The 10,147-nt window shown below is 36.2% G+C and overlaps 1 pseudogene; it reads right to left on the bottom strand.

The window, feature by feature from the left end:
• Positions 1-7,989: 7,989 nt before the first annotated feature.
• On the bottom strand, positions 7,990-9,507 carry LOC128597420 (CCHC-type zinc finger nucleic acid binding protein-like; annotated as a pseudogene).
• Positions 9,508-10,147: the final 640 nt, after the last annotated feature.

Raw genomic sequence — 10,147 nt, 5'->3', positions numbered from 1 at the left:
CATGTGAAAATACCTGAGGATTTTAGATGAAAATCTTAGTGTGAGTCAATAGATCAATTATTCTATGAAGCTAAAAATGCAAACTTAAGAACATATTAATAGTATAGGAGTAAAATTTCACAATCCAGGGAAATAATCATTTTGCTGTATTTAGAGACCAGTCACACAACATCTGGTGATGTGTTTGCAATGCCTGAATCTGTGCTGTCATTGGAATGTTGATAAACCAGGGATCTAGAAACTGACCAGAATATTAAACGATTGGAAATAGGGCCAGGAAAAAGGGTTTTTATGAAAACTATTTTCTTTAATTACCCACAGTTCTGGTGTTGTGATTGACTAGTACTTAACACGGAATGCTTTGACAGAATAAATTAAAACAGACTAAATTAAATTTGACATACTAAATTAAAACAATGTATAAATTGTGACTCTTCATAGATTATATAAGGCATTTGCTCATTTATTTGCAGCTATATCTTATCACAATTTCTCCAGCTAGGACAAATCATAAATAGGAAGATAAAAAAAGAATCATTTCGGTACATTCTCCAACCTGTTGAAAGTGGATAATAGTTTACATCCCTAATTCGGAGTGAATGTTAAGTTTTCAGCTTGCTCACAGGTTATTTTAGAGGGATATATATATTTTCTTGCTATTGCTTTTCTTCTCCCCTCTCAGGCAAACAGTGGAGTGAAGGAGTTGGAAATCTATTCAAGGAGGAGATGAACAGGTTCTCTAGCAGAGTGTAAGAATGGTGGAGGGAAAAGTTTTTACAACATAGGTGAATAGCTTCTGAGGCTCCTTTTTAAACACATTTTGACATTGGTCAAAAGAAAAGACATTTGAATAATTATTGGTTATAATCATATGTTTAAATGGCCCTATAAAAGTATTCATTGACTTTAAATGTAGATTTTGATTTGTTTTGTTTTTCGGCAAACTTACAAAGTCAATATATTATAATGAAATATAATATTTCCTTACTGGAATTTCTCTTTAGTAATTTTTTGAATGTGAATTAATCTGCTCAACTTTGGTGAAGTATGTTAGAAATGTACATTTCTTTTGTGTTTTAAGGTGGGAAAGGTGGAAAACATATAGTTTTATAATTTTTTTCATCAGAAATGTTGGCATGAATTTTATTTCCATTATGGGATAGTAAAGAGGTAATTTCAGAGCCACTATAGTAATATGCTCTTCTGGATTCATAGTATCCTATTTCAATCCTTCTACTCTGAAGCACTATTGGAACATGCAATCTTCAAAAAAAAATATATATATATATTAAGTACGTCTTTCACCCTAATACCAGTCGGTTGATGTTCTTGACTGTGTAAGGAACGTGAAGCCCAGGAAAGTTGGATCTAAAAGTTTTTAGGATGTTTTATTTGCTTTTGATTTTACATATTGGTTAACCTGGCTCCTCTTCAATAGCTTTACTTAGGAGATAACACACAACAGATCAGAGGCCATTCTAAGAACAACTCAGAACTATTTATATTCTTATAATTCTGTCAGAACTAAGAATTGGTTTGCAGAAAAGTCAGCTACTAAATAACTATCAAAATGATTACACTGAACTAAAGAATTTTAGAAACAATTTCTCAATCTGTGAAAGTGAGAAAGGTATGCTTTTTTTTCCCTAAGTTTTTTCTTGGATTAAATGAGCTACATCGTGTTTGTAAAAGTACGTGGCCCACAGCTACAACTGCCCAGGAGAAAGGAGGAAAGTAACAGGATTTTGTTGCTCTGAGGTATTCGGCCACTGAAAATAAAAATTAAGATGTCTCATAGACATAGCAACTGTTTATAAAATGTGGCAATGTTTACTAAATAATTCACAAAAGGATTTTTGTATAATCTATAATCATTAAAATTTATTCGAATTATTACCACCATTGCTCACTGAAGTGTGTGTGGCTTTAAAATTTTTAGCCTTACTGCAAAAATGAGGAAAAAGTCATTTTTATTTCTAAGCAATTTAAACTTTAATCTCCTTGTCAATAATCAGAAAAATGATACTTTTTTTATTTTCTATTTTTTGAAGTCACTTGACACTTTTGTAGAAGAGAAAATATTCCCTAAACTTCATGAGAGTTTCCTCAACCAAAGGAAAATATAGTATTTTTTAGTAAAAATGTATACAGTCATTCTATTTGCAGGAAATACATAATGAACGTATTTTTTAACTTTTCAAGAAATGAACAACCAATAATAATAGGGTTTTAACATGTAAACTGTAAAAACCTAATAAATAGAATTTTTAATTTAAAAAGTTGTTTTGGGTCCGGGCATGGCGGCTCCTGCCTGTAATCCTAGCATTCTGGGAGGCCAAGGTGGCAGAGCTCATGAGTTTGAGACCAGTTTGAGCAAGAGTAAGACCCCTTTTCTACTAAAAGTAGGAAACAACTAGCCAGGCATCATGGAGGGCACTTGTAGTCCCAATTACTAAGAAGGCTGGGACAAGACAATCACTTGAGCCCAAGAGTTTAAGGTTGCCGTGAGCTATGATGCCACAGCACTCTACTCAAAAAAAAAAAAGAAAAGAAAAAGTTGTTTTGGTTTCATTTCTTTTAAATTTTATCTTAAACTACAGATGATGAATTTATTGTCTAGTAGGCAACAAATTAAGCAATTTAATCCAAAATGCATATTTCTTTGCTCTTAAAACTATAGCTATAGTATCCATATAAAAGTTTTAAAAGTTTTAAAAAATTAATCACTCTTTCCTAAGCATGATGATAATGCATTTCAATAATGGTTACATAAATTAAATAAAAATTTGAACAGACCTAAGTACATTCCATGTGCAAAGACCCTCTCAGTGCCTAGGCAGAAAACAAAACAAGAAAACTTGAATTCTTGGGTGGTAGTGGGGGGAGCTGCAGGTGTTGAAAAGGTCCTAATGTTGGAAAAGAGAGATCCACGGAGATTACAGGAGCAACTGACAGTGACTGGCGCCTATTGTGTATCAGGCAGTCTAACATTTGTTATTGTGGTTGACCTCCCTACTGACATTATTCTTGAGTGACCATGTAATTTATTGTCCAAATGAGGATAACTTTCAACCGCTAAAATGCTAAGCTGGGCTTGATTTTAGAAGACAAAGAATAAATCGGAGCTATCTTGTGAAAAGCAGAACATACAGTTACCACATATTACTTTCCTTTTTCATTAAAGGGAAGCTCCTTTCCCTTTAAGGATTTGTGTACAGACTTCCCAACAGGGTAGGCAAGTCAGTTTCTCTCATCAGACTTCATTCATGGTTTGTGCCACATTTTTTGGTCACGGAACAGTGCTGGACCCTAACTATGTAGGCTCAAGAAATAAAAACAGAAAACAGATTCTTTCTCTGGATCCTCACCTCCATCCATCCATGAGGTTTTCCTGAAGCAGATAGCTCCTCCCACCTTCTACCTCCACTCTGCCACTCTGTTCCCTTCTGCTGTTGCTCTTTGCTTTCCTGTTTCAACCTAGACACCAAGATGGCGATGCCTCTGATGGGAATGTTCACATTTTCTGTCATTACTTCACCTGCCACCAATCCCTCTTTGCTGTGCTTGCCTCTCTGCTGTCTTCAGCTCTTGGCCAAAGGGTCCAGTCTTCCCTGGAAGGCAAATTAAGAATGTTTTTCTTTTGTTTCTCTAGTTTACAACAGGCAAACAGCTGTAGTGGCACAGGCTTCTTTGCAAAGAGTTTGTGCTCCCTGTAGGTCATCAGAGATTGGTTTACCACGAAACAGCATAATTAGGCCCTGTGCCTAATTTTGTACTTGTATTGTTGTATGCCTTTTTTTTTTAAATTATAACTGTGTACATTAATGCATTTATGCAGTACAATGTGATGATTTGATATACAATTTTATATACATCGAACTGGTTAACATAGCCTTCACTTCACCTCACTTACTTAATTGTTGTGTTAAGACACTTATACTCTTAAGAGATTTGACATGTACCTTGCAAAATGCCTTTTTTAAAAGTATATCTCTAAAACTGTAGAAGCAGCAGACAAACCTCTAAATCTTGAGCCTGTTCTTGGTAAAAATTTATATATGCTAAGAATGTAAGTGAAAAATGGTCCTAATAAGAAGAACCAAGATTTATTTACAATTAAATATTATTTTTTTAAATTTGCAAGCAATACAATGCACAGATTATAAGTGTATAGTATGATGAGTTTGGAGAGCCATTCCCATTTTATGTATCAGTAATTCATTTCTCTTTATTGCCAAATAGAAACGTCCAGTATACTAATACCTCATATAATTTGTGTATCTGTACACCTGTTGATAGACATTATTCCCGATTTGAGTATGTTATGAGTAAAACTGCATGGAATATACTTTTACAACTCCTTTTAAGTACATATGCTTTTATTTCTTTTGAGAAAACACTGTGTGCAATTGCTAATTCTTTTAACACATAAATGTTTTAAGAAAAATGTGCTAAAGAATTTTCCAAAATATGCTACTGGCAGAGTTAAGAGTTCCAGTTGCTTCACAGCCATGCTAACTTTTTATTTTGTCAGGCTTTTCAACGGGAGCCATTCTAGTGGATATGTGGTACAATTTGTGGTTTTAATTTCCATTTCCCTGATGACTAATAATGTTCAGAATGTTTGTATGTGGCTATTAAACATTTATCTTATTTTGCAATGTGTAGGCAAATCTTTTGCCATTTTTAAATGTGGGTGTTTGTCTTGTTATTGAAGCAAAGAGTTCCTTATATATTCTGTCAGATATACTGTGAACATTTCTCCATTTATGTCTTGCCTTTTCTGTTTCCTAATAGTGTTTTTGATAGCAGAAGTTTTTAATTTTGATGAAATCTAGTTTATGTTTTTAGTTCATTTTGAGTTCTAAGAAATTGCTATAAGCTCCATTGATGGGAGGCCATCCCCTATGTTTTCTTCTAAAAGTGTTATTGTTTTATCTTTTTGGTTTCTCTGCTGTATAACTATTATTTTTCTCCTTGCAGCTACTAAGGAACTTGTGAAAGATAATTTAAAGCCAAGCAAATATCCTGTTTTTCATGGATTTTTCCCTAGTAGATTTACTACCCATGGATGATTCTTGCCCCCAATTAATTTTTTCTATGATAGTTTTAAAATGGCAGGTTTTCCTCTCTACCACATTTGTCAGTTACTATTCTGTGTAAGGAAGAATCTCTCCAATTTTTCCCACACGCCCCCACCGTCCCCTGCATGGAACAATAGATTCCTCTTTTATTCAATAGGTTATAATCCATTTTTATCATGTTTTTTGATCTCAGGTTGTCACAGATAAGTCCAATGGGTGCCCCTTGAGGATAAGTCCTCATTCCTTTTGAAATCTGTCCATCTGTTTTTTAAAGAACTTCCTTACTTGCTAGCTTAATACGATGGCTCAAGTTTATCTTCTATTTTCCCTGTATCAGCCCTAGAATCATGCATTTCTCCAAAAACTTCTGGGTCTTTTGTGTCTTCTAAAAGGAAATACTGTTAGAAACCAATATCTGGGTGCTGAGTGTTCTGGTTGCTACTGGGATGGTATTACTTGGAGGTTCTTTCCGTGGACAGAGTTGGAATATTAACCATCTACGTTTATAAAATTACCTTCTATAATTATTCTATTTAAGAAACTGAAATTCAAGCCGATCCTTCCCGGCTCTTCCGTACCTTCTTCCATTTCATATTTATATCTCCATTCTTCCATGTGTTCTAGCTCTCAACAATAACGACACATGTATTCATTAGCTAATATAGTACACATAAAATAATTCCAGAATTGCCACCCCCACGCCATTACAGAGGAGGCCAACATGTAGAGAATAATTTGTAAATATTTTGTACAATTTTGTAATATTTTGTGAATAAGGGTACATGTAGCTCCAATTTCTCATTTTCCCCTATATGGTGATTTTTATGGTGACCTTTGTGATAGCCTATATATTTTACATTCCCACCAGTAATGAATGAGTTCCTGCTGCTGCACATCCTTGCCAGCATATGGGTAGATATTATTTTTTACTTTATATTTTTTACTTAATAATATATTTTGGAAATTACTTCACATCAGTTCATGGAGCTTATAAATTACTTTTCCTATTTGCATCATACTCAATTGTGGGGATCTAGCATAATTTATTTAACTAGCCTTTTATATGTGGGCATACTAGTAGCTTCTGATGCTTTAGTAAATAACTTTGGATACTTAGGATTTCATATTTTCAGAAGTATATATTCAGGATAAAGTTCTTGAGGTGAAATTGCTGAGTTGAAGAATAAAAGCTTTTATATATATATATATGCATATGTGTTTGTATATATGCTTGTGTATATAAAGATCTCACTAGATATTTCTCCATAAAAATCGGGCACATTTTGCACTCCACTCGGCGATATTGGTGAGTGTCTGTTTCCCCACAGCATTGCCAACATAATCTTCTGCATACCTGACGGGGAGAATTATCGTTTCTGTGTACCGTTACCTGGCATTCTTTCTGTGAGTGAAGTTTTTTATCTTTTTACTCTGTTTAAGGGCCCTTCTTAAATAATTTCAAATAAATTGTTTCTATCTTTTGCTTATCTCGCCCTTCAATTTTTATAATTTTTTTATCCTTTAAGGAAATTAGCTCTTTATCTGTGATAGGTGTTGTAAATATTTTCTCCCTGTTTGACGCTGGGGTTTTCTTCAATACAAAAGAGATGCAAAAGTTGAATGTTCTCACGTTTACTTTTCTCCCCTTCCCTTTAAGTTCATGTTCACATGTCCATAGAAATATTAACATTAGTATGATTACTGATTAAACAGATTTTTATCATTTTTTTCATTATTTTTTCTGTTCCAGGATCCAGTCTGATGCCACTTCACATTTAGTTGTCATGTCTCCTCACCCTTCTCCGTTGAGAGCTCAGTGTCTCTTTCCTTTTCTTTTACAAACTCAGTAATGTGGAAGGGTTCTGTCACTTATTTTAGTTTTTTCCCCTTCCTCCTTCTGCTTTATTGGAATTGTTTAAAATTACATTTCAATTTTCTAGGACTTCAGTTGCTTTTTCCATCTGACTTTTAAAAACTGATTACAGCAAATGAAACACAGTTGTCTAAGCGATATAGTATACAAAAATAACATCTTGATTTCTGTGGAAATGCATTTCTCTGCAATTCCTGAATAGCTCCAAATTATGCTAACTCTGAGCATTGATGTTTACTCTGGGTTTTAGATTTAGCCTTTGAAAAAATGTATTCTAAACCTTTGTCAACACCATCTATATGTACAGTTTCAACGCTGTGATGACGTGTAGGCTATTACCCCGATTTCTCTCGTATAGCCATTAACACGCATGTTTATCTTTTTGTTTTATTTACTCCCACTCAACTGTATGTTCTATGTAGGACCTGATACAGATGTTACTTGATGTTATTTAACAGCTACTGAGGTCAGACAATCCAAGGCCATCATTACGCTAAAATTAAAGTTATTTATGGAAGTTCATAGACACTTCCAGAATTGGTTTTCCCTCCTACATGGGAACATGTTCAAGAAACCCAGGACAGGGCGGCGCCTGTGGCTCAGTCTGTAGGGCGCCGGCCCCATATGCCGAGGGTGGCGGGTTCAAGCCCGGCCCTGGCCAAACTGCAACAAAAAAATAGCCGGGCGTTGTGGCGCATGCCTGTAGTCCCGGCTCGGGAGGCTGAGGCAAGAGAATCGCTTAAGCCCAAGAATTAGAGGTTGCTGTGAGCCGTGTGACGCCACGGCACTCTACCTGAGGGCGGTAAAGTGAGACTCTGTCTCTACAAAAAAAAAAAAAAAAGAAACCCAGGACAGGCTTACTGGTCTGATGCAACTCTTCCCATTTCATCCATCCCTATTCACCAGTGGTACAGAAAGGGGATTCTTTAACAAAGCATTATACATAACACCTCCACCAAACTAAACAAACTTTTTTTTGTAGTTAAATGCAGAAAGTTAGCTTTTCACACCCCTTTCCTTCATTTACACGGCAAGTAAAGCTGACTGGCCTGGGAATTGCCTCTATCTGCCAACCTTTGGCCAGTGAAGAGGATTCAGAGAAAATAATACAACCATCAATCAGAAAAAGGAGGGGCAACAAAGGAAAATAATTAGGCTGTAACCTCAATTGTGCATTCCCGTGCAAGGTGCCCTGACTCGCCACAATGGTAACAGTTGACTTCACTTGTCTTGCTGCAGTTGATGGCTATGTGACCAGTTTCACCACACCTATAGCACTTCACTTTGGTGCAGTCTTTTGAATGCGTCCAAATTCTCCACAAGAATAGCACTTCTGCTCATCTGTGTGGTCGCAGTCACGAGCCAGATGGCCTGGCTTGCCGCAGTTGTAGCAGCATTGCTCTTGCTCTCTCTTAGGCTCCTTGCAGTCCTTGACAATGTGGCCACCTCTACCACATTCTCTTGGAGTTATAGCAGTTATAGCAGGCATTCTTCTGGAGATCACAATCCTTGGCAAGATGACCAGACTCACCACAGCAGTAACAGATGACCAGAAGAGATGAGGAAACAAAGTGGAAACCACTATCCGAGGTAAAACCACCTCTACCATGGCTTCTCATTCCACAGCCATGGCCTCCACCAGTAGGACATTCCCAGGCCCAATGGCCAGATCATCCACACTTGAAGCACTCATTGCTGCTTATGGCTGCTCATGGCTACAGTTAGATCTTTGGTGTCTGAGCAGGTGCAACAGTGGAGACTCAGATGCAGGCCCAAGGAAGCGGCTCCGAAGGCAGTGGCTGTTTATTTTCCTGGTCACTTACTTTAAAAAATGTTGTTCAGTTTGGGTCTGTGTAAGGTTTCTTGTGAATAGCCTGAGGTTGGAATTGGAAACTGCTAATATGCCCATATTGAAAAGACTGGTTGAGTAAATTACGATAGATCCACACAGTTGAGTACTATGCAGATAAGCCCTTCTCAGTGTCTCATACCAAGGCATATGATAGTCTCATGGGATGTTAACCTTGATTATTTGGTGAAGGTGGTGTCTGCCAGGTTTCTCCACTATCCTGTTATTAATAGATAATAGGGGAGGGTATACTGAGATTTTATGGGAATAGCCTGTTTCTGCTTAAACTTTTGTTGGTAAATTTAGTATCCATCAGTGGATTCTGCCAGAAGCAATTCTTTTTTTTTTTTGGAATTTGTTCATAGTTTTTTTTTTTTAAGTGTTGGGGATTCATTGAGGGTTAATTGAAATATTTCTGCAAGAAAGAGTTGTTATTTTTCATCAACATGATCAGTTACTTATGTAATATGGACTTGTAGATATATACTTTATTATTGCAAATATTTAATGTGTAAGATGTTCCACCTTTGGCCTTTGGGAACTCATTGACGTTGGCTTCTGAGCCCTTTTGACATGAACTGATTTTTGCTTTGGTTGTTTCTTTTTGGCACTTTTTTACTTTTTGGCACCACAAATGCTTCAGGGTACTCTTGTGTTTTTTCTGGCTCACTCTCTGGAGTCTTGACTTCTACGAGGAACATTGGTCCCTTTCATTCAAAGATGGTAGTTAGAAACAAAACTCTGGTTGCTAGGTGTGCTCCTTGCTACTGAGAGTCACTGCTGTTAATCCCTCTCAATAGGTAGCCTAAGAAATATATATATACATATAATGTAACAACTCATGCATCCTCGCACATATTCACTTCGCAATATTTAACTATATTTACTATGTTTATATACTACATATAACAAAAGCCATAGTCCATACCTCTGACTCTAGCCCAACACCACTGGGTTTATTTTAGCCTCTTCCCTTTCCTTATTTGTAACATCTTTCTCCAACAATGGCAAACCTGGCCCTCATTATCTACAATGCATTTATACATTTGTTCAACCCTGGCGTACGTATCGCTTCAGCAATGCACAGCCGTACCCCTACGAGAAACAACTTTATCAAGTAGAGTGCAGTATTGTGCAGACTCGTTTTCGACCTTAGCCTTACAATGTCTAGTCAAAATCTGTTTTCAAAGTTATTTGGGTCTTTTTCTTTTCCTCAACCTCGTCAGTGTGATGATGTGATTCATTTACAATTTTATTATAGTCTGAATTCCCTCTTTCCTTACAACCTATTTTTCCTTTAAATTTACTTACAAAGAAGTCTTTGTGGTGTCTAGTCCTAAA

This window comes from Nycticebus coucang, chromosome 2, assembly GCF_027406575.1.
Source record: "Nycticebus coucang isolate mNycCou1 chromosome 2, mNycCou1.pri, whole genome shotgun sequence".
Taxonomy (NCBI): domain Eukaryota; kingdom Metazoa; phylum Chordata; class Mammalia; order Primates; family Lorisidae; genus Nycticebus; species Nycticebus coucang.
The sequence above is the reverse complement of the archived record's forward strand: the minus strand, read 5'-3'. Positions and strand labels throughout refer to the sequence as shown.